The sequence below is a fragment of the Cajanus cajan genome, chromosome 11 (assembly GCF_000230855.2).
Source record: "Cajanus cajan strain Asha chromosome 11, NIPB_CcT2T_4, whole genome shotgun sequence".
Lineage (NCBI taxonomy): Eukaryota > Viridiplantae > Streptophyta > Magnoliopsida > Fabales > Fabaceae > Cajanus > Cajanus cajan.
Window position 1 is genome coordinate 46,955,230 of NC_138527.1, and position 24,890 is coordinate 46,980,119.

General features: G+C 35.0%; 1 long non-coding RNA gene, 1 other non-coding gene and 1 pseudogene across 3 annotated transcripts; 1 reads left to right on the forward strand and 2 right to left on the reverse strand.

The window, feature by feature from the left end:
• Positions 1-1,356: 1,356 nt before the first annotated feature.
• Positions 1,357-2,209, reverse strand: LOC109795789 (uncharacterized). Its single transcript, XR_003804058.2, has one exon. It is a non-coding gene; the product is annotated as an uncharacterized LOC109795789 (transcript).
• Positions 2,210-11,201: 8,992 nt separating this feature from the next.
• On the forward strand, positions 11,202-13,974 carry LOC145952983 (uncharacterized). The gene is made up of 3 exons (XR_014430492.1): positions 11,202-12,215; positions 12,290-12,634; positions 12,939-13,974. It is a non-coding gene; the product is annotated as an uncharacterized LOC145952983 (long non-coding RNA).
• Positions 13,975-16,778: 2,804 nt separating this feature from the next.
• LOC109796553 (uncharacterized) lies at positions 16,779-24,033 on the reverse strand (annotated as a pseudogene). The gene is made up of 8 exons (XR_014430857.1): positions 23,858-24,033; positions 19,981-20,188; positions 19,795-19,887; positions 19,395-19,513; positions 19,179-19,265; positions 17,682-17,759; positions 17,507-17,558; positions 16,779-17,073 (listed from the first exon to the last, which is right to left on the reverse strand). The product of XR_014430857.1 is annotated as an uncharacterized LOC109796553 (transcript).
• Positions 24,034-24,890: the final 857 nt, after the last annotated feature.

The window sequence follows — 24,890 nt, forward strand, 5'->3', positions numbered from 1 at the left end:
ATTATATTTTTTTTATATATTATTTTCTTTACCTTTGATACTAATAAAAAATTAAATAAATTGGTACTATTTCAACAATAAGATTATAGTATTATTTCATTATGATAATAAAGAGAAATTTTGTTCTTATTCATACTCTTTTTAATGATTATTTTTTAATAATTCTTTCTAAAAAGATATTATATATATATATATATATATATATATATTGTAATAATTCTTTTTGAAAAGATATTATATATATATATATATATGAAAAATGATCCACTTATTTTAAAAGTAATCTATTCAGACTTATTTCACTCAATAACTTATGTTCTACATCAAATTTCAACCATTCAACCATTAAATTAAAAGTTTTTAATGCATAGATCAAGTTTGTAAATTTTTTAAATATTTTAAAATTATATATATTGTTTTGAATTAATGAAACAAAATATCAAATAATTTTTAAATTTTTTTAAAACATTACAAACTTGATTTATATATTAAGAATTTTTAATTTAACGATTGAATTATTTTATATAAAATATAATTTATTACCTAATAATAAGTTTAAGTAGACTTATTTTAAAGTAAATAATTTTTTTCCGCTTTCTCTTTACCTATATATATATATATATATATATATATATAAATATAAAAATATAATAAATCGTGATTAAAAAGACGATCTCCCACGAACCCATGCAATTATATGTACGAGAACATTTTTTGTAAAATACAACATGAAATTATCTATTTGCATGCATATATATACGATTTCTTTAGGGGATAATCTTTAATATTTTCACACACAAAAATATCATAAATTTTTACAACATACATAATTTAAAGGAATGTGTGTAATTACATCATCTAGTCTTAATGTGTGTGTTTAGTAAAAGAATGAGAAAATTAATAGAGTAAAAATGATAAAATTAATATTATTTCTTCTCATTTTTACCTTATTCAAAGAAAATATATTATGGGAACAATACTTATTTTTTTAAGGGGGTATTTTTTTTTTATCTAACATAGTTAAGTAAAAAGAAAAAACGTGTGGGCACAATTGTCCCATAGTCTAACATGTGGATCCACCCCTAATTATGGTATATTTAAAAGTTATTATTATTATTATTTGACAAAATTTCTCTTATCTTCTCCTTTCTTCCTTTTTCTTTAATGTGTTTAATTTTATTAATTATTGACCCAAAAAAATAATAATACAAAAATTCTTGAATTTATCCTAAGAATTTAATAAATATGTACTATCTGTAAATATTCTTATATTATTATTAAAAATATTTTTATTGTAATTTAAAAATAATTATAATTAAAGTGAACAATTATAAGATATTAAATATATTGCACTAATAGATGAATACATGCACTATTTTATTTAAATTATTTGAATACCGTAGAAACTATCTTTAAAAAAAAAACTAAAACTTAACGCTATAAATTTGTGAAAGATTAAGATTATCTGGGTTATGAATTAAATAACAAAAGAGCAAAATATTAATTAATTTAACCATGTAAACCTTGATTGTCAGTGATGGACACACTCGAGTGATCGGAATTGGGCACCAACGGCAGCCCACTGCCGCACTTCGCCACCGTCCTCAAGCTCTCGACGAACGCCTCGGTCCGCGACTCCTGCGACAAAATCTCCGACAGCTGCTCCGGGCTTATCACTAACTTTACTTTCCACACCCCCTTCCTCGGAAACACTTCATCCCCTGCTTCCGACCACACCCTATTATTATTGTTATTGTTGCTTTCGTAGGTAGACATCCTATAAGGCGTTAAGGTTGCACTACCACCAGCGTTGGACACGTGCCTCATCATTCTCTTGCTACATGTCAACCTGCGAGAAGGGTCCAGAGGAAGGAGGTAGTAGAGTTCCCCCGCGTGAAGCTCCTCGTCGTGGTGCAGCGGCTCCGATAACAGGTCGCGGCGGCTTCGGAATATTCCGTGGCCGGAAAACTCGTTGGTTATGCGCTCTGCGGTTATGGGGGTGTAGAGCTCCATGATACCTCCGTTTGAGGTCACCACCTTTTCGTCCGAAACGCCCTCACTTGTGGTGTTCCCTTTGAACACACAGTTCCCCATTGATGGAAATAAGAGCTCTGGATGTGAATGGTGACAACTGACAACGTTTTTTTTATATGTTATTATGGGTGGTTTTGGAGGATAACTAGCCGACACATAAAGCATCCAATTCCTTTCTTCTTTCTTTGCGAACCTTTGGGGGTATCTTTGTATATTGTATATGGTTGGTTGGTTTTTAGTGGGGACTGGATGACCCACTTAGTTTGTATTATGATCAAAGTAAGATTAGACCATTACTATTTATTCTTGTTAATAGAGAAAAGAAAGTAAAAAGCAAAATATTTATTACATTAAAAATGTTAAAGGTTTTGACTAACTAATATATACTCCACTTAAAATTAAAATTTCATAGTTATTTTGAATATATATGTAGTCATTAAGAGGAAATATAGACACCAGATTTATTATTAGTATTGACATATATTATTATTGGATGCTTATCCTTTGTTTGCTATATTTAATGAATTAAAACAAAATGGCTTAAAAGTTGCAGCTAGCTAGCAATGTGTGAAAAAGGAGCAGAGCAACATGTTGTAGAAGGCAATAGATAAGAAGTAAGAAGCGTAACGTCAACGTTTGGTAGATGATGGTCAATGGACCGTATGATGAATTCATGGAAAGGGGAAGGGAGGCATGTCGCGCCGAGGAATGGCTACTGTGGAAGTTTCAAGATGCAGGAAGCTACAATGTTTATGGGGTAATGGGTAGGACAGGAGTATATGTAGAAGACAATCAGACGAGGAAGATTGATTCCGGCGAGTGAGCCCAAAATATATGACGACGAACATGTGTCCCTTCCCTTCCCATACTTTATTACAATTTGACGCTTATAATCATGGTCTCTACTTTTTTACCCTTTTTTTGTTGAGCACTTTTTTACTTTTTACACGTGTAATATGTAAGTAATAACACACTAAAAAGAAATGCTAACAAATAGTAGTATTAATTTGGTCTAAGAAATTAAATTACTCAAAATTTTAAATGTGTATAGTACTATACATCGAATGAGGATCGTAACTATATATATATATATATATATATATATATATATATATATATATATATATATATATATTTTAGATAAAATATATATTTAAATCATAGTACAATTAATGGCCAATAATAGCAAAGAGACGATGAAAATTGAAATAAATAAATTCACCTTCCATGTTGCTTTTTGAACGCACAACCTCACGGGTTGTATATAATAATCACGTGCTAAACTTCTTTAATACTTCATCCATTCTCTAAATTTTTTAAAAAATTAATAAAATAAAATTGACAAAGATGATATATATTTTATGATAAGTTATATTTATATTTTAATAATAAAAGAAATAGAGGGGAAAAAAAAAACTTAACTCATCATTGTAACGGTAACGTTCCAATTGCCTGCGACATGATAGACAAACTCTTTTTGTTTTTCATAATCGTTTGTCATAGTCTTTGTTTTGAAACTCAAGTTACTTTCAACAGATTCTTTTTCTTATTTAACAAAGTTGAAACAATATTAACAGGTGAAATTAGTTAACCATTTGTAGAAAATAAGAGTAAGAGATCGCCTATATATTAGTATGGTCGTGTTCGGAAAAAATGAAAAGAAAAATAGGGGACAACATGCGTGGTAATATTATTCTCAAGTATATATTCATCTCACGCAACGTATTTCTAATTACTATTGGAGACGAGCTACATTATATCTTTATATTTATTTAAGGAGACAAATTTGGTAAAAATAAAAATAAAAATAAAAGTATATCCATTATAAAGGACGAATCGAAATAGTAAACTGTGGAGACATTTGCCCTCAATAAGTTTTCTATTTTTAACTTCAATCTATTTAATAATAAAATCTGTCCCACAAAAGAATATTATCCGTATACAATATATTTTTTTAAATAAGTGCTGAAAACTGTTAGACAGCTGTGGGCAGCTGTGGCGGGCGGCCAGCACCGAAAACACTTTCGGTGATTTTTGATTTTTAAATCAAAAGCGGGTCCCACATAATAATAAAATAATATTAAAAGTTTAGGAGAAATTACAAAAATGCCATTGGGACTTTCCTATAAATAGGGAAGCTGAAAACCATAATTTTCATCCCAAATCTTCTTCTCTTCTCTTTTCCTCTCTTATACACCTTGAGATCTGTTCTCGGTAGTAGTAGTCTCCTAATTAAAAAGGAGTAAGTTATAGAGAGAGAAGTGTTGTAATTTTCTCCCTTTCAGTAAATAATATTTTTACTGTGGTTATTTTCTCCCTTGTCTCTTTTTACTCATCTCTTGTTTTAGCTGTGAGTAACTATTAAGCCTACTCTGGACCTAACAGTGGTATCAGAGCCACTAGGTTGTTTATTATTCCGCTGTGGTGTACATTGGTATAGTGCCGGAGAAAATTCTTAGTATGCTCTGTGGCTGCAGTATTGTCTGATCAGTCACATCAGAAAAGAATTATTCTTGTTACTGGATTTTATCATTGTTCCAGTAAGCGGTACTATTCTAGTGAAAGTTACTTAAGTCGGTTTAATAGAAGAAATTATGGCAGCAAAGTTTGAGATAGAGAAGTTCAATGGGAACAATTTTTCCCTGTGGAAATTGAAGATAAGAGCAATTTTGAGAAAAGACAACTGTCTTAAAGCAATTGAAGGCAGGCCATCAGATATTACTGATGAAAAGTGGAGAGAAATGGATGACAATGCTGTTGCCAATTTGCACTTAGCAATGGCTGATTCAGTTTTATCAAGCATAGCAGAGAAGACAACTGCAAAGGAGATTTGGGACACGCTCGTAAAATTATACGAGGTCAAGTCACTTCACACCAGAATATTCTTAAAGAGGAAACTCTACACTCTTCGAATGAGTGAGTCCACAGCAGTGACGGACCACATCAACAATCTGAATACGCTATTTGCTCAGCTTTCAACAGCTGATTTCAACATAGTGGAAAATGAACGTGCGGAGCTTCTACTTCAGAGTTTACCAGATTCATATGATCAACTCATCATCAACATAACAAACAATAATGTTGTTGGTCGTCTATCCTTTGAGGATGTTGCCGGAGCTATTCTTGAAGAAGAGTCCAGGCGAAAGAATAAGGAAGACAGACTAGAAAGTTCAAAGCAAGCAGAAGCTTTGACGATGATGAGAGGAAGATCAATGGAACATGGCTCCAGTGGGAGTCAAAATCATGGTAGATCAAAATCTCGAGGAAGGAAGAACCTCAAATGCTATAATTGTGGCATGAGAGGGCACATGAAGAAAGATTGTTGGCACAAGAAGAGTGGAGGAGGGAAGAATTCTGAAGCGTCAACCTCTCAAGGTTGTGTTGCTAGTACCCAAGAAGATGGAGAAATATTGTACAGTGAAGCAATAAGTTCTAGAGGCGAAAAACAACTCCATGAATGTTGGATATTGGATTCAGGTGCAACCTGGCACATGACTCCAAATAGAGATTGGTTTTGCACTTATGAACCAATTTCAGGAGGATCCGTATTTATGGGAAATGATCATGCTTTGGAAATTGCTGGAGTTGGTATTATCAAATTAAAAATGTATGATGGTACTATTCGTACAATTCAAGGGGTACGACATGTGAAGGGCTTGAAAAAGAATCTATTGTCCATTGGGCAACTAGATGATCTGAATTGCAAGATCCACGTTGAAGGTGGAATCTTGAAGGTAGTTAAAGGCAATTTGGTGGTGATGAAAGCTGAGAAGATCACATCAAATCTATACTTGCTCTTGGGAGAAACGTTGCAAGAAGCAGATGCATCAGTTGCAGCAATAAGTCAAGAAGAGGCAACGATGATGTGGCATCGTAGACTAGGACATATGTCAGAGCGAGGCCTGAGAATTCTTGCGGAACGTAATCTCTTGTCGGGGCTTAAAATGGTAACCTTACCATTTTGTGAGCACTGTGTGACAAGCAAGCAACATAGATTACAATTTGCCAAAGTAACTACAAGGAGCAAACACATACTTGACTTGATCCATTCTGATGTCTGGGAATCACCAGAAATTTCCATGGGAGGAGCAAAATATTTTGTATCATTTATTGATGATTATTCCCGGAGATTGTGGGTGTACCCAATCAAGAAGAAGTCAGATGTGTTCCCAGTATTCAAGGAATTTAAAGCACAAGTGGAACTTGATACTGGAAAAAGGATTAAGTGCTTGAGGACAGATAATGGAGGAGAATATATAGATGGTGATTTTTTGGCATTCTGCAAGCAAGAGGGTATTAAGAGGCAATTTACAGTTGCTCATACACCTCAGCAGAATGGGGTAGCAGAGCGGATGAATCGAACTCTCCTAGAAAGGACAAGAGCTATGTTGAGAACTGCAGGATTAGCCAAGTCTTTCTGGGCAGAAGCAGTCAAAACTGCTTGTTATTTGATCAATCGCTCACCATCAACAGCAATTGGTTTGAAGACACCAATGGAGATGTGGAATGGAAAATCATCAAATTATTCTTCATTACATGTGTTTGGATGTCCGGTGTACGTGATGTACAACTCCCAAGAAAGAACAAAGCTGGACCCAAAATCCAGGAAATGTATATTCTTGGGTTATGCTGACAATGTTAAGGGGTATCGCTTGTGGGATCCCACTGCCCGCAAGGTTGTTGTCAGCAGGGATGTAGTCTTTGCAGAAACTGAACTGCAAAAGGAGCAGGAGAATGACAGCACTATAGTGGAGATAGGAGGAAAGTCTAAAAAGGATGACACCTCTGAAGCAGAACAAGAGCATGAGGAACAAGAACCAGATGAAGCCAATGATGAAGAAGTTCAACAAATAAGACGTGAGAGAAGGAGACCATCTTGGCATTCAGACTATGTTATGGCAAGTCATGATGCGTACTGTCTCTTAACTGAAGAAGGAGAACCATCAACCTTTCAAGAGGCGTTGAGGAGTTCTGATGTTTCTCAGTGGATGGCAGCAATGCATGAAGAAATAGAGGCCTTACATAGAAATAAAACATGGGAACTTGTTGATCTTCCAAAAGGTCGAAAAGCCATTGGTTGCAAATGGGTCTATAAGATCAAACGTGATGGCAATGATCAAGTGGAGAGATATCGTGCAAGATTGGTGGTTAAGGGATATGCTCAGAAAGAGGGCATTGATTTTAACGAGATATTCTCGCCAGTTGTTCGATTAACCACAATCAGAGTTGTTCTGGCTATGTGTGCTGCATTTAATTTACATCTTGAGCAACTTGATGTAAAGACTGCTTTTCTTCATGGGGAACTCCAAGAAGAAATATATATGCTCCAACCAGAAGGCTTTAAAGAACAAGGAAAAGAAAACTTGGTTTGTAGGTTGACCAAATCTCTGTACGGTTTAAAGCAGGCGCCAAGGTGTTGGTATAAGAGATTTGATTCCTTCATTATTAGCCTTGGTTACAACAGACTGAGTTCAGACCATTGTACGTACTACAATAGGTTTGATGACAATGATTTCATCATCTTGCTGTTGTATGTGGATGACATGTTGGTGGTAGGCCCCAACAAAGATCAGATCCAAGAATTAAAGGCACAATTGGCTAGGGAGTTTGATATGAAGGACTTGGGACCAGCAAACAAGATTTTAGGGATGCAAATTCACCGAGACAGAAAAAAACAGGAGGATTTGGCTTTCTCAGAAGAATTATTTATTGAAAGTCTTGCGGCGCTTCAACATGCAAGACTGTAAGCCAATTTCGACCCCACTTCCTGTCAATTACAAATTATCCTTAAGTATGAGTCCTAGCAACGAAGCAGAGAGGATGGAAATGTCTCGAGTGCCGTATGCATCAGCGGTGGGAAGCCTTATGTATGCCATGATTTGTACGAGACCAGACATTGCACAAGCAGTGGGAGCGGTCAGTAGGTTTATGGCAGATCCTGGTAGAGAGCATTGGAGTATTGTAAAGAGGATCCTTAGATATATCAAAGGAACCTCAGATGTTGCATTATGTTTTGAAGGATCGGAGTTTTTTGTCAAAGGCTATGTTGATTCAGATTTTGCAGGAGATCTGGATAAAAGAAAATCTACTACTGGTTATGTGTTTACACTTGCTGGAGGAGCAGTGAGCTGGTTGTCTAAGTTACAGACTGTTGTAGCTCTATCTACTACAGAAGCTGAATACATGGCAGCTACGCAAGCATGCAAGGAAGCAATCTGGATTCAAAGGTTACTGGAAGAACTCGGGCACAAGCAGGAGAAAATTACTGTGTATTGTGACAGTCAGAGTGCCTTGCACATTGCAAGGAATCCAGCCTTTCATTCCAGGACAAAGCACATAGGAATTCAATATCACTTTGTTCGTGAAGTAGTAGAAGAAGGAAAAGTGGATATGCAGAAGATCCATACAAAAGACAACATAGCAGACGTAATGACAAAGCCTGTCAACACTGACAAGTTTACATGGTGTCGATCCTTATTTGGCCTATTGAAGACATAAGCAACATGAAGTATCAATGGTGTGAAGATATGATTAACTTAATCATAATCTTCAAGTGGGAGAAATGTTAGACAGCTGTGGGCAGCTGTGGCGGGCGGCCAGCACCGAAAACACTTTCGGTGATTTTTGATTTTTAAATCAAAAGCGGGTCCCACATAATAATAAAATAATATTAAAAGTTTAGGAGAAATTACAAAAATGCCATTGGGACTTTCCTATAAATAGGGAAGCTGAAAACCATAATTTTCATCCCAAATCTTCTTCTCTTCTCTTTTCCTCTCTTATACACCTTGAGATCTGTTCTCGGTAGTAGTAGTCTCCTAATTAAAAAGGAGTAAGTTATAGAGAGAGAAGTGTTGTAATTTTCTCCCTTTCAGTAAATAATATTTTTACTGTGGTTATTTTCTCCCTTGTCTCTTTTTACTCATCTCTTGTTTTAGCTGTGAGTAACTATTAAGCCTACTCTGGACCTAACAAAAACTTATAAAAGATAGAAATGGAAATAAATTAGTACTGAATTTATTACTTTATCCTAATTTTGACCATTTTATTGTTAATCTAATTAATACTAAACAAAACACACAAAATTACAAATAAATATCTTAATACAATAAATCAAATAGAAGGAAAAAAAAAGAAGAGAAATTACCGATCAATTTATTAAACAATTTTAATTTATAGAAAATAAGGTATTTAATTTTTTCATGAATAATTATTTTATAAAAATTTATAATATTTTCCTTTATAAAAATATTATAAATTATTTTCCCCTCTAAAAATATTTTCTAGATCCGTCAGTGTCTGTTATTCTTCTGGCTGGCATGGAAAAATATCCTATATAGGGCTGGAGACCGATAATTAAGTCCATAAATTCAAGAATAATCTCTATAAATCTTTAAGTTTAGAACTAGGTTATATACATATGTATGTTAACGTATTAACATTTTGGATTTTTTTAGAGATAACTTAAAGAAATTTTGAAGTGATATTTCCTATCTTCACGTAATTAGTTGACCATTTATATTCACTAACCTATTGAAGCAAGTTGACTGTTTATATTCATTTAACCTACTATTGAATTTTCATTCTATTGGTATCAACCTAAAAAAGATCGATCTAGAAAGTCATTCTAACATATAGACTTAAAGTAAACCAATATATATAAAAAAGAGATTATTAGCCTAAAGAAGATCAAGTTAGAGATGTTGTATAAAGAAGATGGCATGGAAAATATCAACATACAACTTTATAAAGTACATAAAAAAAATGTCTAATACATCATTAACCCTTTAATTTTTTGTGAAGTTTTAATTAGACCCTAAACTGGAATTGAATCCTTCATCGTATATTTTTGCAATTTAGTTTTTATGGTTAGAGGTTTTTTAAAAATCTGTAAAATTTGATAAAATATAATTTATGTCTTTAAATTTGGACAACTATATTATATTATTATTCTGTATCATCATCTATGTATAATAAATTTTAATCATTATCTAATTATATGTAATCTCCTTAATCATTAATCCCTAAACTCTCAATCAACTCTAGAATGTAATCTTTAAAATCGTTTCCAAACTCTGAAAATTGGTTATTCCTACATGAAGATATGAAAAAATATTCGATCAAATTTCATGAAATGTAAACTAATCCCTAATTCTTGAGACTTAATTACAGAGTTATGAAAAGATTAACAATCAATAACAATGTTTTACATTTAAGGACCTCATTTCAAATTCTCATATTGTTTAAGAATCAATTTTGAATTGGTCAAACTAGTTGAAAATTCATAAATAAAAAACTAGGAAAATTTTATAAAAAGTATTTTCTTATTATTTTAATTTAAATATAAAATAAATTCAAAATAAATAAAATTTTATTTAAATACTATTTTTGTTCCTGTTTATGTAAACCAACTTAGAATAATTGTTTATTTATTTTTATAAGACTTAATTTATAGTATTTAATGTATTAATTATTTTTAGACTAAATTATCTTTAATTAAAATATACTTTCTTAATTTGATGAAATACATTAATTTTAAACTTTTTAAAAGACATACATTTTAATTAATTTAAAAAATAAGTAATATAAATTACGAGAGAGAAATAATATATAATATGTATTTTAGTTAGTTAAGAAAAAATGTGAATATTAATTAACAAGTACTATAAAAATAATTGTAAATATATATATAAATAAAATAAAATAATTATTATCAATTAAATTAATTATTTTTAATCTTAATAAATTAAATATTTGAATCTTGAAGATAATATTACGCATAAACTCCAAACCCTAAAGACCGCAACGGGGGCATGCATGGTTCGACCATTAACAAAATATAAATGACTAATGTAATTGAAAATTATAGGGGCAGCTGCTGGGTTATTATATATTAACGTCCTCGGAAAAACAAGTTGAATTGTCGTTATTTCTATTTCATAACATGGCTACAGTTCCCTTCAAAAAAAAAAAAAAAAACATGGCTACAGTATAGAAATAATAAAAATTACAAGTTTGTACAAAAAAGGCGTCCACCTGTAGGCTCTTGATAGCTATTAACTAGATAGGAAAGTAAGTATCTGGCCAAAGCAAATAAGTTATAGGAAAAATATAAATTTATTAATAATAATTAATTTCTTATATTTATATAAATCCATATCTTTATTTAATATAAAAAAAATAAAGTTTAAATACGTTTTTAGTCTCTCAAATTTTTTAAAGAAGAAAGAATTTTTAGTCTTCTAAATTTAAAATTAATCTTTATAATCTTATAATTTTAATATATATATATATATATATATATTAGTTTTTATACTTAAATCTTATTAAGAATTCTGTCAAATATTATCGACTAAAATTAATTTTTTTAAGATTATAAGACTAAAAATAATAATTATAAGTTAAAGAGACAAAAAATAAATGTATTTTAAATTTAAAGAATTAAAAATATATTTAAATTTAAAAAATAACTATGAATTTTTGTCATTATTTGATTAATGATTTAAATTCTCATTTTGATCCTAAACTCTAATATCAAATGATAAAGATATAACCAACCAATTCAAAGTAGAATATTAAAGAAAGACAAGACAGGAAATAAAAAGAAAAATAGACAATGGACAACTTTTAGTTAATTACCCATTAGGTGTCAATGTCCACACGGGTCATCATGCAATGTAAGTGTTTTAGATTTTTCCCTATAACTTATTAAAATAAGCTTTGGTTAGTTTATGTTAGTAAGTTTCACACTTATGATGTGCTCTAATATGATAAATAAGTGTATTAAACATGTACTTAACTATACTGTACTCAAATTTGTAACATGGGAGCTTATATCAAAAACTTAAATCAAAAGCTTAAATTGTGAAGCTTACTAAATAAGCGAAAGTATAATTTGTTTAAATAAAAGTTATTATAATAAGTCAAAAATAATTAATAAAAAGCTGAATACCACATTTACACGTGTGAACAAATATGATTGAATTTCTTGGAAGGCCTCCCTGGATCTCGTTGTGATGCATGTACAGAAATGACGAATTCTCCCATTTAACAATTGGAGGCAATAAATAAAATTTTGAAATAGATGTTAAGTTGCTGACCGAAAACGAAGCAATAAATAAGGGCAGTGTTGAATTCTATTTTGTTTGGCAGAATGGTCCCATGCACGATTTCATCGGAAGGTGATGTTCGTTTATGTCACAAATTGTCAACCAAGCACAGTGTCATAGCTTCATATGTTACTTTCTGTTGACAGGTTTTCCTATTTAAAGGGAACGATGTGCTTCCAAGTTTAGGCAAACAGCAGAGAGAGACACAATGGGTAACGTTTGGTTTGGGAAGAAGAGAAACACAAAGGCAGTGGTGCACCCTGCGGTTCAAGGCGTGACAATCAAGGTGCGAATGACCACGGCCCAACTCCAGGATTTAACCGAGAAGGTCGATATGAGCAATGGCAATTCAGAGTTAGGGCGTTTGATCGTTCAAGAATGCTCCAAGGGAAAGTTACATGCTCGTGTTGTTGCAGCTGCTGATTTGACTAGGGCAAACATGTATTCAAGTTTAAGTCCAATTCATGAATGATGAAACACCACCTCCTTTTGTAAGTTTCTGAAACAGTTTTTGTGTTTCTAATTTCATCAGAAACAGAGTTGTAAATCTTTTGGTTTTTAATTATCAATTATTATTACCAAGACCGTGAGACGGGACTTTATAGTATACAAAAGCAGAGCAAAAACAATTCTAACATAAGACATCGCAATTGATTTCAAACAATCCCCCTCCCCAAACTTTTTCTTTAGATTAAAGAACTCCATATCTTTTAGCCCTTACAATCATTCATTGTTAACTTACCACAATTTGATCGAGTATATTTGATTAGTTTATTAACATTTTATTTTGGTCAGGTTTTATGTGTGAGAATCGAACTTGATGCGAAATTCTTTTATAAGAACTTATGCACCATGCTTAATCGTGAACACCCTTCTCCCGGCTCCACCGCCCCCAAGAATAAAAGAAAAGAAAACTTCTGAACTCGATGGTTTCTATTTGCAGAAAATGATCGAGTTGTTTATATTCTGTAAGTTTGAAGAAAAAGCCATATCCATGTGCTATACGTGGGCTATTTTCAACAAATGGTGGGTAGGAGTATTATGTAACAACTAACTAGTTAAATTTTTGGGCATGTTCACTGATGCGCCAGTTCGTGTACTATTTCCTTTTTCTCGTTTTAACAACTAAGCCAATTTTTTTCGGTGAGCTTATGTGTGATATGGTTCATGAGTGAACTAGAAAGATAAAAGTTTTGTGACATGTGATCCACAGGTGAATCAATAATCTAACACCTTTAGTCATATTTTAAAAAAAATGACGGATAATATTAATAGTTATTATTATATTGTAAAAAAGTGAATATTTATTTTATATTTGTCAATGTCCATTTTATCTCCGAGGACCAACTTTTTGTTCTCTTGCATCCATACCAACAGTCATTCAATCGATCGACTACTTCAACGTCACATGCAGCAACACTTAGTCTTGCAGAATAGTAGATCCGACGAGTCAGACCCAAAAACAATGATCGAATTCATTGTTTTCTAACGGCAAATTCATTTAGTCACTACTTGGATCTCGTCCCAAAACAGCTTAGAAGTTGCAATTGGACAAAGGAGCGTGCGTCACGTGCTTCGGTCTTTATTCAAATTCAAAAAGCGCGGATGCATTTGTAACCCCGTAATGAATATTAGCAACAACAAAAAAAAAAAAAAAAACCCTCGTACCTACGTTGTATTAAAATAAGTAAAAGAATAAGAAGTTACTCATAAAAAATATAATTATTAAAAAATAAATAAAGAATAAAATGATCCGTATAAAAATAGAAAAAAAAAATAGTTATTGAAAGTAGTATCTCTTTTATCTATACTAATAGATAAAGATTCCAATTATGTCATGACTTTTATTTTTTATTTTTTATTTTCTCTCTCTTTTGAATCTAACAAAAATTCTCCCTTAACCCATAATAACTATTGTTGTTGTTGCACATCGACGAACCAACAATTGAAGATTCTGCTGAAGTTGCTATGGTGAATTGAATGCTGAGAAGTGAGAATAATAGTAAAATTCACAAAGCAATTAAAAAAAATACATATGAACGATTGGGTAGGAGATCAGATGGAATAGGTTGAATTTACTCTATTTGAGGCAAATATTTTAAAATAGGGGTTAATAGTAATTTTACAATAATTTAAATAAATAATTTAAGAAATATTTTTCGGTATTGTATCATATTTTACTTATCCAATGATGAATCTTATGGGACAATTCTCTACAATAGCATTCGTCTTATTTATACATTCATTTATAGTTTTTAATGGTGAAGAAGCATATAAAATGATTCACCGATGAATCACCCAAAGAAAATAGTGTTTTAATAAAGGAATCTAAAAATTAGATTTTTATTTAGTAAACAGGTTGGAGTGAAGCGATGACTATGATATATAAGTTTATCACATTGTCTATCAATACATAAGTGAACAATACTTTTATTTGTTTATTTAACATATTTAAAATTACTAAAAAGTCTTTTTATTAAGTTAGGAATTCACTCCGACGGCAACACGTTTGCTGGCGTTGCAAATGACAAGGTGGTGGTTGTTGTTGATGACAACGGGCTTGGCACAAGCATCATAGGTGACGAGGTGGTGGTGGTTGTCGACAATTGTGGGCTTGGCATAGGCGGTACATGAAGTTGAGTTGCGGGAGGGGAAGACATCGCAGGGTTCTCGTGATAGGCACATGTGATTTTGACAACAGAGTTCGATAGGGTTTCAATGAAAAAAAAGGAAGGTGAAGGGATTTCGCTCATGCAACTTCCTTGTTAGAGTTAGAATTTGTTGTTGTCACCAGAGTTGGGGCTCATTAAGAATAAGTACTGTTAAGAGTTTGGGACTTGAACCTTGTCTTCTTCATCCTGTCGTCCATCATGAAGGCGTCGTTGTCAAGGATGAAGATGCTACTGTAGGTGGGGCTGTAGAACTCGTAAGCGACAACGATCTTGTTGTTGATCTTGAAGGGACTGTTGTCGAAGGAAGGAGGAGGGATGAAGCCATCGAGGGTTGAAGTTGTTGTCGTTATTAAGGTTGACAGAGTTAAAGAAGGAGACTGAAGTTGACAGAGTTGAAGAAAGAAATTGGAGTTAACGATAAGGTTGACGAGGGTTTTTTTTTTTGACAAAATGGTCATTTACCATTATGAAATAAATTTAATACGTTATTGTTCCGGTATAGAAGATCGCCGCCGAGGAACTCTTAGCGATACCGTGCTAAAGGACCGGGCCGTAGTCTTAACCTAGAACATTTGATGAGAGTAATCCCCTTTCTTAGACCTAATCATTGCTATATATAATGGTGTAGCGTTACAGACATGAATCGCACACTCCTCTTTATGATCTCATAAATCACGTCCCATTGTGGACTCATAACTCCCGGTATTTATTACCGTTCCCATGGATTGTGGGATCTTATTGATTGTCTAAGTGAGCTAGTGAATCTTCCCAAATTTGGGTCCCTATTATGGGCTCGGCATTTTGTCGATGTGCCTCGGGTCGGCCAATGGGAGACCACCACGGTACATAGCCCTCCATGCTCAAGCACTAAAGTGCGAGGAGCATGTTGGGTCGGTATTGCGTAGGTTCGGTTTGATCAGTTTTTGGGGGACCTCCATGGTGCATTTTGTCGATGTGCCTCGGGTCGGCCAATGGGAGACCACCACGGTACATAGCCCTCCATGCTCAAGCACTAAAGTGCGAGGAGCATGTTGGGTCGGTATTGCGTAGGTTCGGTTTGATCGGTTTTTGGGGGACCTTCATGGTGCACTTTGTCGGTGTGCCTCGGGTCGGCCAATGGGAGGCCACCACGGTACATATATAGCCCTCCATGCTCAAGCACTAAAGTGCGAGGAGCATGTTGGGTCAACATTTTGCCGACCTGCTTTGGTCGGTCTGTGGAAGACCTTCATGGTACATAACCCTCCATGCTCGAGCACTAAGGTGCAAAGAGCATGTTGGATCAACATTTTGCCGACTTACGTTGGTCGATCTGGGAGACCATCATGGTACATAACTCTCCATGCTCGAGCACTAAGGTGTGAAGAGCATGTCAGGTAGGCATTTTGTTGACCTACTTTGGGTCGCAACTTGGGGCGCACCGTTTGACTTGATTTATGGTGATCGTCTAAATTCCAACCTTAAAGTGCTCTTCACACTACGGTTTAGGTCTTTTAAATTCTAACCTTAAGGTGCTATTCACACCAAGGTTTGGATCGTCTAAATGCCACTACTACAAGATGCACATTTTACATCGGTTCTCTAAAGTCATCTACATCGGTTCTAAAACCGATGTAGAATAGAGCGACGTAAAAAAGGTATACATTTTTACATTGGTTCTGAAAAACCGATGTAAATTTATGCTTAAATCTACATCGGTTCTCAAGAGAACCGATGTAAATTGCAGTTTTTTTAATAAAAAAAAAATCATGCTTATTTTTTGATTATTTTTTATTACCTGTAATTAAATACAAATGTATGCTCATTACATTTCTTTGCTAATAGGAGATAAATTTATAGTATACATAAAGCAAATAGGAGGTGTATTATAGTAACATCTCATACTCCCACCAGCAAGCCTTTCCCATATGGATAACAAAATTAATAACTTACAAAATCATCATTGCTAAATTAGAGTGCACAGTTATGACAGTAATATTTTAGATAAATTTATTATGTTTAAAAAACAACAATTACAACTTAATGAAAATACAATGCTTTAATTGTGCGGGGGACACACAGGCACACAGTTTACTTCATGTAAGATACAATGCAACATGCTACCAGGAAAAGAAAATACTACTCCTACCACATTAATGCTTCTTCAGCTCATTTTTATGCCTGTCCACTAGTATGCAAAGCTGTCCTCCCATTCTGTGAATCTTGAGCAGATGGATCAGCTCCAGCTGCAAGCAATATCTGCACCAGTTCTCTCCCCTCTATATACCCACCACCAATGGCAAGACAAAAAATAATAGTCAAAAGTAAAAAAGATATATACAAATTTAATTACATGACCATTAGTTAAATTTTAATCTTAATTATCTATGTATTATATGACTTGAATTATAATTTTTATTTCTCACAATAACAAAATTCTTGCGAGATACACTCCTAGAAGGTTAATGCTAATTTTATTCAATAACATCATGTGTGAGTGTTAATAGTTGCAGCAGGTTATTTGAAATACGCATGACTTAACTCAGTAAATCATACTTAAAAAACACAATTACCCGGGCTTCACTAAAAAGAACTATCACCACTATAAAGTGTTTACTTTTTGGAGACTACATGAACAAAGATGGTGTTATAAACCTATTACTTCAAGATAGAAGTTTAGACTTCAAATATAAACAAAAAACTGGCACAGACCTGCAGCTTCCAATTGCTTCTGAAGTTCTTGGCCTATTGCATCATTTTCATCCTGAAAGGAAAATGTAGAAACAATGTAAAAACATAAATACTCTATGTTCCAATTACATCATTATTTATTATTAATTACACCAGTCAATCACATAAAAAACAGAGTGAGCTGTGAGTTCCATACTTGTAGTTCTGTAATCCTCTTAATTTGTGCTTCTTCACCTCCCTCAGATATGGGAAACGCTGTAACCAATGCATCAAACTGCAAAAGAAACGACAGATATTTCAAGGGACCACTCATAAGTGATCTGATTAAATAATTTGTTTAATATAGAAGACAGAAGGCATAATACATAATGATGAAGTACAGATTGACATAACAAGAAAAACAGAGGCTAGACTCTAATTGATTAATTTGGTTCTATGCATATGTCCAATATGGGTTTAAAATTTCTAAACTAACAATCTAGTGTGTGCGTGTAGTTTACTAGTCTAGTGTTGATATGTGTTGTGTTTCATGAGGCATGGCCAGGCTCCATAGTTTATTAGTAACAAATTACATTCTTTCTTCATTGAGAAAAGATAAAACAACTCAGTATCATATACTAGCCTCCTTTTCTCTTTTGACTAAATATTGATAAAAAGGCTTAAACATGAAAGACACAAAATCCAGGAGGACATCAGCTACGGCAATTTAAAATTCAAAGTATATTGCCACCGTCGTGAACGTAATGCCATTAAAGCTGAACAAAAAATTAGAGAAAAAAATATTTTCGTAAGATATTTAAAATTATGCTGTATTTATTTTAAAATTAATGTATATTACACTTTAATTTATTTTAACATAAACCAGTCTATTAGTCATAATGAACAACTATGAATAAGTATTCCGAGAGTACTTTCTCTTATCTTCAACTTTTATTGTTACCCGTAACAAATTTTGAACATTTTATCATCAGTTCAGTAGTTCACAATAGGAAGTCAAAATTACACTTATTCTATCTTTTACGAAATATTTTAGTGCAAAATGACAAAAATTCACAATGCTGATATGCTATTGGTTAACTAATAATAGTTAAATAACAATATAAAACTAAAGAATGAGTATAGGTTTTAAAATAAAATTAAAAAAATTAGTATAATTTAAAGACTAAAATTTACTGAAAAATTTATAACGATAAAAAGATATAAGCAAATTACAAATAGATAAGCAGTGGCTGAGATAGTTCTGCAGTCATAAATAATCAAGGAAGTCCAAAATTATGACGAACATAAATTTATATCAACCAAGACAGCATGATATTACAAAACTTCCCATGGCCAGTGTTTGATTCAGATTCAATTGGTGCCTTTTCTTTCTAATGAACACAATATGTAAATATATATATATATATAATAATAAAATTAAAAAAAAAAAAAACAGAAACTTTGAACTTACTAGAAAACCAGTGACGTAAAGAAATAAATACAACACAATCATAAAAAGGGTGAAGTTTTCATCACTACATCACTACTAATATTTTCTAAATAAAATTATGGAAGTAACTTGGTCAATCATTCATAACACTTTCAAGTATCTAAAAAGAAAAGAAAGACAACATGAAAAAAGACATACAAATAAGATGAAAATGTAAAAAGATTTATTCCCAACCCATATAGCACTACATGGTGAATGACTCACCATCAGATTATGTGGAACATCTTCTAGTGTAGAAGCCTGTCTTGAAAAAATCTCATTTCTCATGTTCGATAGACACATCATAACAGCCTGTAAAAAATGGAAGCAATGCAAAAGAAAAGTTCCACAATAACCCATACTTGATTCGGAACAAGAAAACAGTGAAATGAAATTTCCTATGACAGCTTTTGTTTTTGAATGTGTAAAAAAGAAGGAAACCTTTCTGAAAGCATTTGGATTTGCAACACCCTGGATCTTAACATCATCACTGGGTGGCCTTCTTACTCCAACGTTTTCAATTCTAAGAGAATAGACATTAAAAAGTGATTGCAAGTATCCTACGAATACACATAATCAATTAGGTACCAAAAATCGAAACCAATAGAACAATTGCTAGACCCTGGGAGGCTTAAAAACATAAAATGAAACATCCAAAAACACAATTGTTTCTCATGTTTTATGATCTTTGTACAAATGAACAACAAAATAATTGTTTTATCCTGTCTACTAGCACGAATTTAAACAAATCAAATGAACCCTAACCGTTAATGAAATCCAACACTATCCCATTTGCGAACCCAAAGCAGAAGAACACATAAGAAAATTGCAAAAACCCAACCTTGTTCAACGACAACATCGGCCACAAAGTGCAAAAAAAGTGCTTCTCTTTCTTGAGCACTCCAAAACACGAAAACGGCACGGGCCTCGTAACCTGAGTTACACAACAACAAAAAAAAGGGTAATAATTTGTAAAATGAATTCCCCAAAAAAGAAATAAATAAATAAAAAATGGAAGATGAATTGCCTTGTAAACAATAGCGTTAGGAGTGAGATAGAGGATTCTGGAACGAATATCCTTCCGAAGAATGAACCTCCTGACTGGAACATAAATCAACATGAGTAATCCATCGACGCCGCATTCATCTCCACCACCACCAACACCACCGGCGGCGGCACCAGCCGCAGCACCTGCGCCAGCCTGTTCAGGAAAGAGAGGCGCGAAGCAGAGGATTCATTTGTAGGGTCCATGGGAGGGAGATTCTTGGGAGGTGCGGGTTCCTTAGGTTTAGATGGACGGGAACGAGTGTTGACGGAAGAAAGAGAGGCGGTGGTGGCGGTGGAAGAAGAAGAGAGACGCGCGCTTGCTAGAGCGAGTGGTGGGACCAGAGGAAGATGATGAAGGGGCAGTTGAGGAAGCCTCCGCCCGCTTCCGGCTCCGAGTTCACCGCCAAGCGTCAATCACGCGAGAATCCCTACCATGGATCGAATCTTTGTTGAGACAAACGAATCAATTAGAAACCCTAGATATTGTAGGTGAGGGGATTGCGCGTGTTTGGAAGGAGGCATTGAGTGAGATTTTCGTTGTTGCCAGAAAACCCTAAGGCACTTTGTTACCAGAAAGAAGGAACAAAGATAGGGCTGCTAGTGTGTGCCAGAGTGTTGAGAGGCGCTAAAGGAACTGTGTCAGCCCGCGCGGAGATTGTTCATCCCTTCAACATCGGTCGTAAAGAAACCCGATGTAGAATACTTCATTTTTACATCAGTTTTAGCAATGTAAATTTACTTATATTTTCTACTTAATTACAAGTTTGCCACCGCATATGTATTTTACATCATTTTTTAGACAACCGATGTAAATATAGCGATGTAAAATAATATTTTCCTAGTAGTGTGCCGATCTTAAAGTGCTCGTTACACGTCTAAATCCCGACCTTAAAGTGCTCTTCACACTAAGGTCTTGATCATCTAAATTCCGACCTTAAAGTGCTCTTCACACTAAGGTTTGGGTCTTCTAAATTCTAACCTTAAGGTGCTCTTCACACCAAGGTTTGGATCGTCTAAATGTCGATCTTAAAGTGCTCTTCGCTCCAAGGTTTGAATAGTCAAAATGCCGACCTTAAAGTGCTCGTTGCACCAAGGTCTTGATCGTCAAAATGCCGACCTTAAAGTGCTCTTCACACTAAGGTCTTGATCGTCTAAACTCCAACCTTAAAGTGCTCTTCACACCAAGGTTTGGGTAGTCAAAATGCCGATCTTAAAGTGCTCTTTGCACCAAGGTCTTGATTGTCTAAATTCTGACCTTAAGGTGCTCTATACACCAAGGTTTGGATCGTCGAAATGCCTACCTTAAAGTGCTCTTCGCACCGAGGTCTTGATCGTCTAAATTCCGACCTTAAAGTGTTGTTCGCACCAAGGTTTGGATCGTCAAAATGTCGACCTTAGGTTTGGGTTGTCTAAATTCCGATCTTAAGGTGCTCTATACACCAAGGTTTGGATCGTCGAAACGCCTACCTTAAAGTGCTCTTCACACCAAGGTTTTGATCGTCTAAATTTCGACCTTAAAGTGCTCTTCGCACCGAGGTCTTGATCGTCTAAATTCTGACCTTAAAGTGCTCTTCACACCAAGGTTTTGATCATATAAATTCCGACCTTAAGGTGCTCTTCACACCAAGGTTTGGATCGTCGAAATGCCTACCTTAAAGTGCTATTCACACCAAGGTTTAGATCGTTAAATTTCTGACCTTAAAGTTCTTTTCACACCAAGGTTTGGATCGTCGAAATGCCTACCTTAAAGTGCTATTCACACCAAGGTTTAGATCGTTAAATTTCTGACCTTAAAGTTCTTTTCACACCAAGGTTCGGGTCTTCTAAATTCTAACCTTAAGGTGCTCTTCACACCAAGGTCTTGATCGTCTAAATTCCGACCTTAAAGTGCTCTATACACCAAGGTTTGGATCGTCGAAACGCCTACCTTAAAGTGCTCTTCACACCAAGGTTTTGATCGTCTAAATTTTAACCTTAAAGTGCTCTTCGCACCGAGGTCTTGATCGTCTAAATTCCGACCTTAAAGTGCTCTTCACACCAAGGTTTTGATCATATAAATTCCGACCTTAAGGTGCTCTTCACACCAAGGTTTGGATCGTCGAAATGCCTACCTTAAAGTGCTATTCACACAAAGGTTTAGATCGTTAAATTTCTGACCTTAAAGTGCTATTCACACCAAGGTTCGGGTCTTCTAAATTCTAACCTTAAGGTGCTCTTCACACCAAGGTCTTGATCGTCTAAATTCTGACCTTAAAGTGTTGTTCGCACCAAGGTCTTGATTGTCTAAATTTTGACCTTAAAGTGCTCTTCGCACCAAGGTCTTGATCATCTAAATTCCGACCTTAAGGTGCTCTTCACACCAAGGTTTGGATCGTCGAAATGCCTACCTTAAAGTGCTCTTCGCACCAAGGTCTTGATCGTTTAAATTCCGACCTTAAAGTGCTCTTCACACCAAAGTCTTGATCGTCTAAATTCTGACCTTAAAGTGCTCTATACACCAAGGTTTGGATCGTCGAAACGCCTACCTTAAAGTGCTCTTCACACCAAGGTTTTGATCGTCTAAATTTTAACCTTAAAGTGCTCTTCGCACCGAGGTCTTGATCGTCTAAATTCCGACCTTAAAGTGCTCTTCACACCAAGGTTTTGATCATATAAATTCCGACCTTAAGGTGCTCTTCACACCAAGGTTTGGATCGTCGAAATGCCTACCTTAAAGTGCTATTCACACCAAGGTTTAGATCATTAAATTTCTGACCTTAAAGTGCTATTCACACCAAGGTTCGGGTCTTCTAAATTCTAACCTTAAGGTGCTCTTCACACCAAGGTCTTGATCGTCTAAATTCTGACCTTAAAGTGTTGTTCATACCAAGGTCTTGATTGTCTAAATTTCGACCTTAAAGTGCTCTTCGCACCAAGGTCTTGATCATCTAAATTCCGACCTTAAGGTGCTCTTCACACCAAGGTTTGGATCGTCGAAATGCCTACCTTAAAGTGCTCTTCGCACCAAGGTCTTGATCGTTTAAATTCCGACCTTAAAGTGCTCTTCACACCAAGGTCTTGATCGTCAAAATTCCGACCTTAAAGTGCTCTTCACACCAAGGTCTTGATCGTCTAAATTCCGACCTTAAAGTGCTCTTCGCACCAAGGTCTTGATCGTCTAAATTCCGACCTTAAAGTGCTCTTCGCACCAAGGTCTTGATCGTCTAAATTCTGACCTTAAAGTGCTCTTCACACCAAGGTTTTGATCATATAAATTCCGACTTTAAGGTGCTCTTCACACCAAGGTTTGGATCGTTGAAATGCCGACCTTAAAGTGCTATTCACACCAAGGTTTAGATCGTTAAATTTCTGACCTTAAAGTGCTATTCACACCAAGGTTCGGGTCTTCTAAATTCTAACCTTAAGGTGCTCTTCACACCAAGGTCTTGATCGTCTAAATTCCGACCTTAAGGTGCTCTTCACACCAAGTTACATAGCCCTCCATGCTTGAGATAAACTTGAAAACAAGGGAGGAGGGATAATCAAATAAGCAAATATTAAGTTCTAAATGCTTTCACTAATAATTTAGAATTATAAGCTGTTAGCACAGTGGCAATTGAGTCTCCAAGTTTCTACCACTACCTTTATCCGAGAGATATATGTAATTATCAAATGTGTTAAGAAGAATGCATAGCAACAATCACAAATGAAAAACAAGTTATTTTACTTCTCAGAACAAACAAAATCCAGAGTTGCGGATACTTTATCTTCACTTTTCAGTATTCATTTCGTTAAACACCATCCCATGAATAATTCATAATACCATAGCACCTCAAAGAGTAAATGTGTTTATTTCACTAGTGGAACCACTAGCAAACCTCATGCTGGACCAGGGAAACTTAGCGATAGCAGCAGCCTCGGGGTGGCCCAAACGTGGACGGTTGTTGCGGGCCCCGAAGGGTTGTTGGGCCTCCTTCTTATGATCGAGCCAGTGAGTGGTGACGTGGGCCTCTTCTTCGACGACGTTGGACTTGGTTTGCTTGCTCATCCTCATCTTGTCATCTTCAATGATTCGGATCGGGTAGAGATTCGTGGAGATTGAGAGCGGGCTCCTGAGGGTGACGTAGGCCTTCTTGTAATCGGGTTTGGCGATCAACAAGCCACCGCGCTTCTTTTTTTTTTTTCGTCCATGTTTAGGGTTCGAACCTTTTGGACCTCGAAGCCGTAGAGGGACTCGAGGACGCGCTTGATCTCGATCTTGGTGGCGGAAGGGATGGTCTTGAGGGCGATTTCGCGGATGTTGGTGAAGCTGTTGGGCATTAGAAGCTTTATCGGTAGGTTCGCGAACTGCACTACTCTTCTTCTCGATCTACTTCCCATGCTTCTCTCTATGCACTCCAACAAAACCTTCCGCCGCGGAAACCTTTTTCCTTTCGTTTGTTACCGTCAAATACCTAACTCAGAAATCCTCATGGCATCTCCTTGACGCCTTTTGGTTGACCTCGATCATACTTATGCTTCTTCTTTCTCGATAGTTTTTATTGCTCCTTAGTAACCTATGCATTGTGACCTTCCGATCACACAAGGCAACCAAGGTGTGGGATGCAGTTTTACCTGCCCCACGATGGGCGCCAAAATGTTCCGGTATAGAAGACCGCCGCCGAGGAACCCTTAGCGATACCGTGCTAAAGGACCGGGCCGTAGTCTTAACCTAGAACATTTGATGAGAGTAATCTCCTTTCTTAGACCTAATCATTGCTATATATAATGGTGTAGCGTTACAGACATGAATCGCACACTCCTCTTTATGATCTCATAAATCACGTCTCATTGTGGACTCGTAACTCCCGGTATTTATTACCGTTCCCATGGATTGTGGGATCTTATTGATTGTCTGAGTGAGCTAGTGAA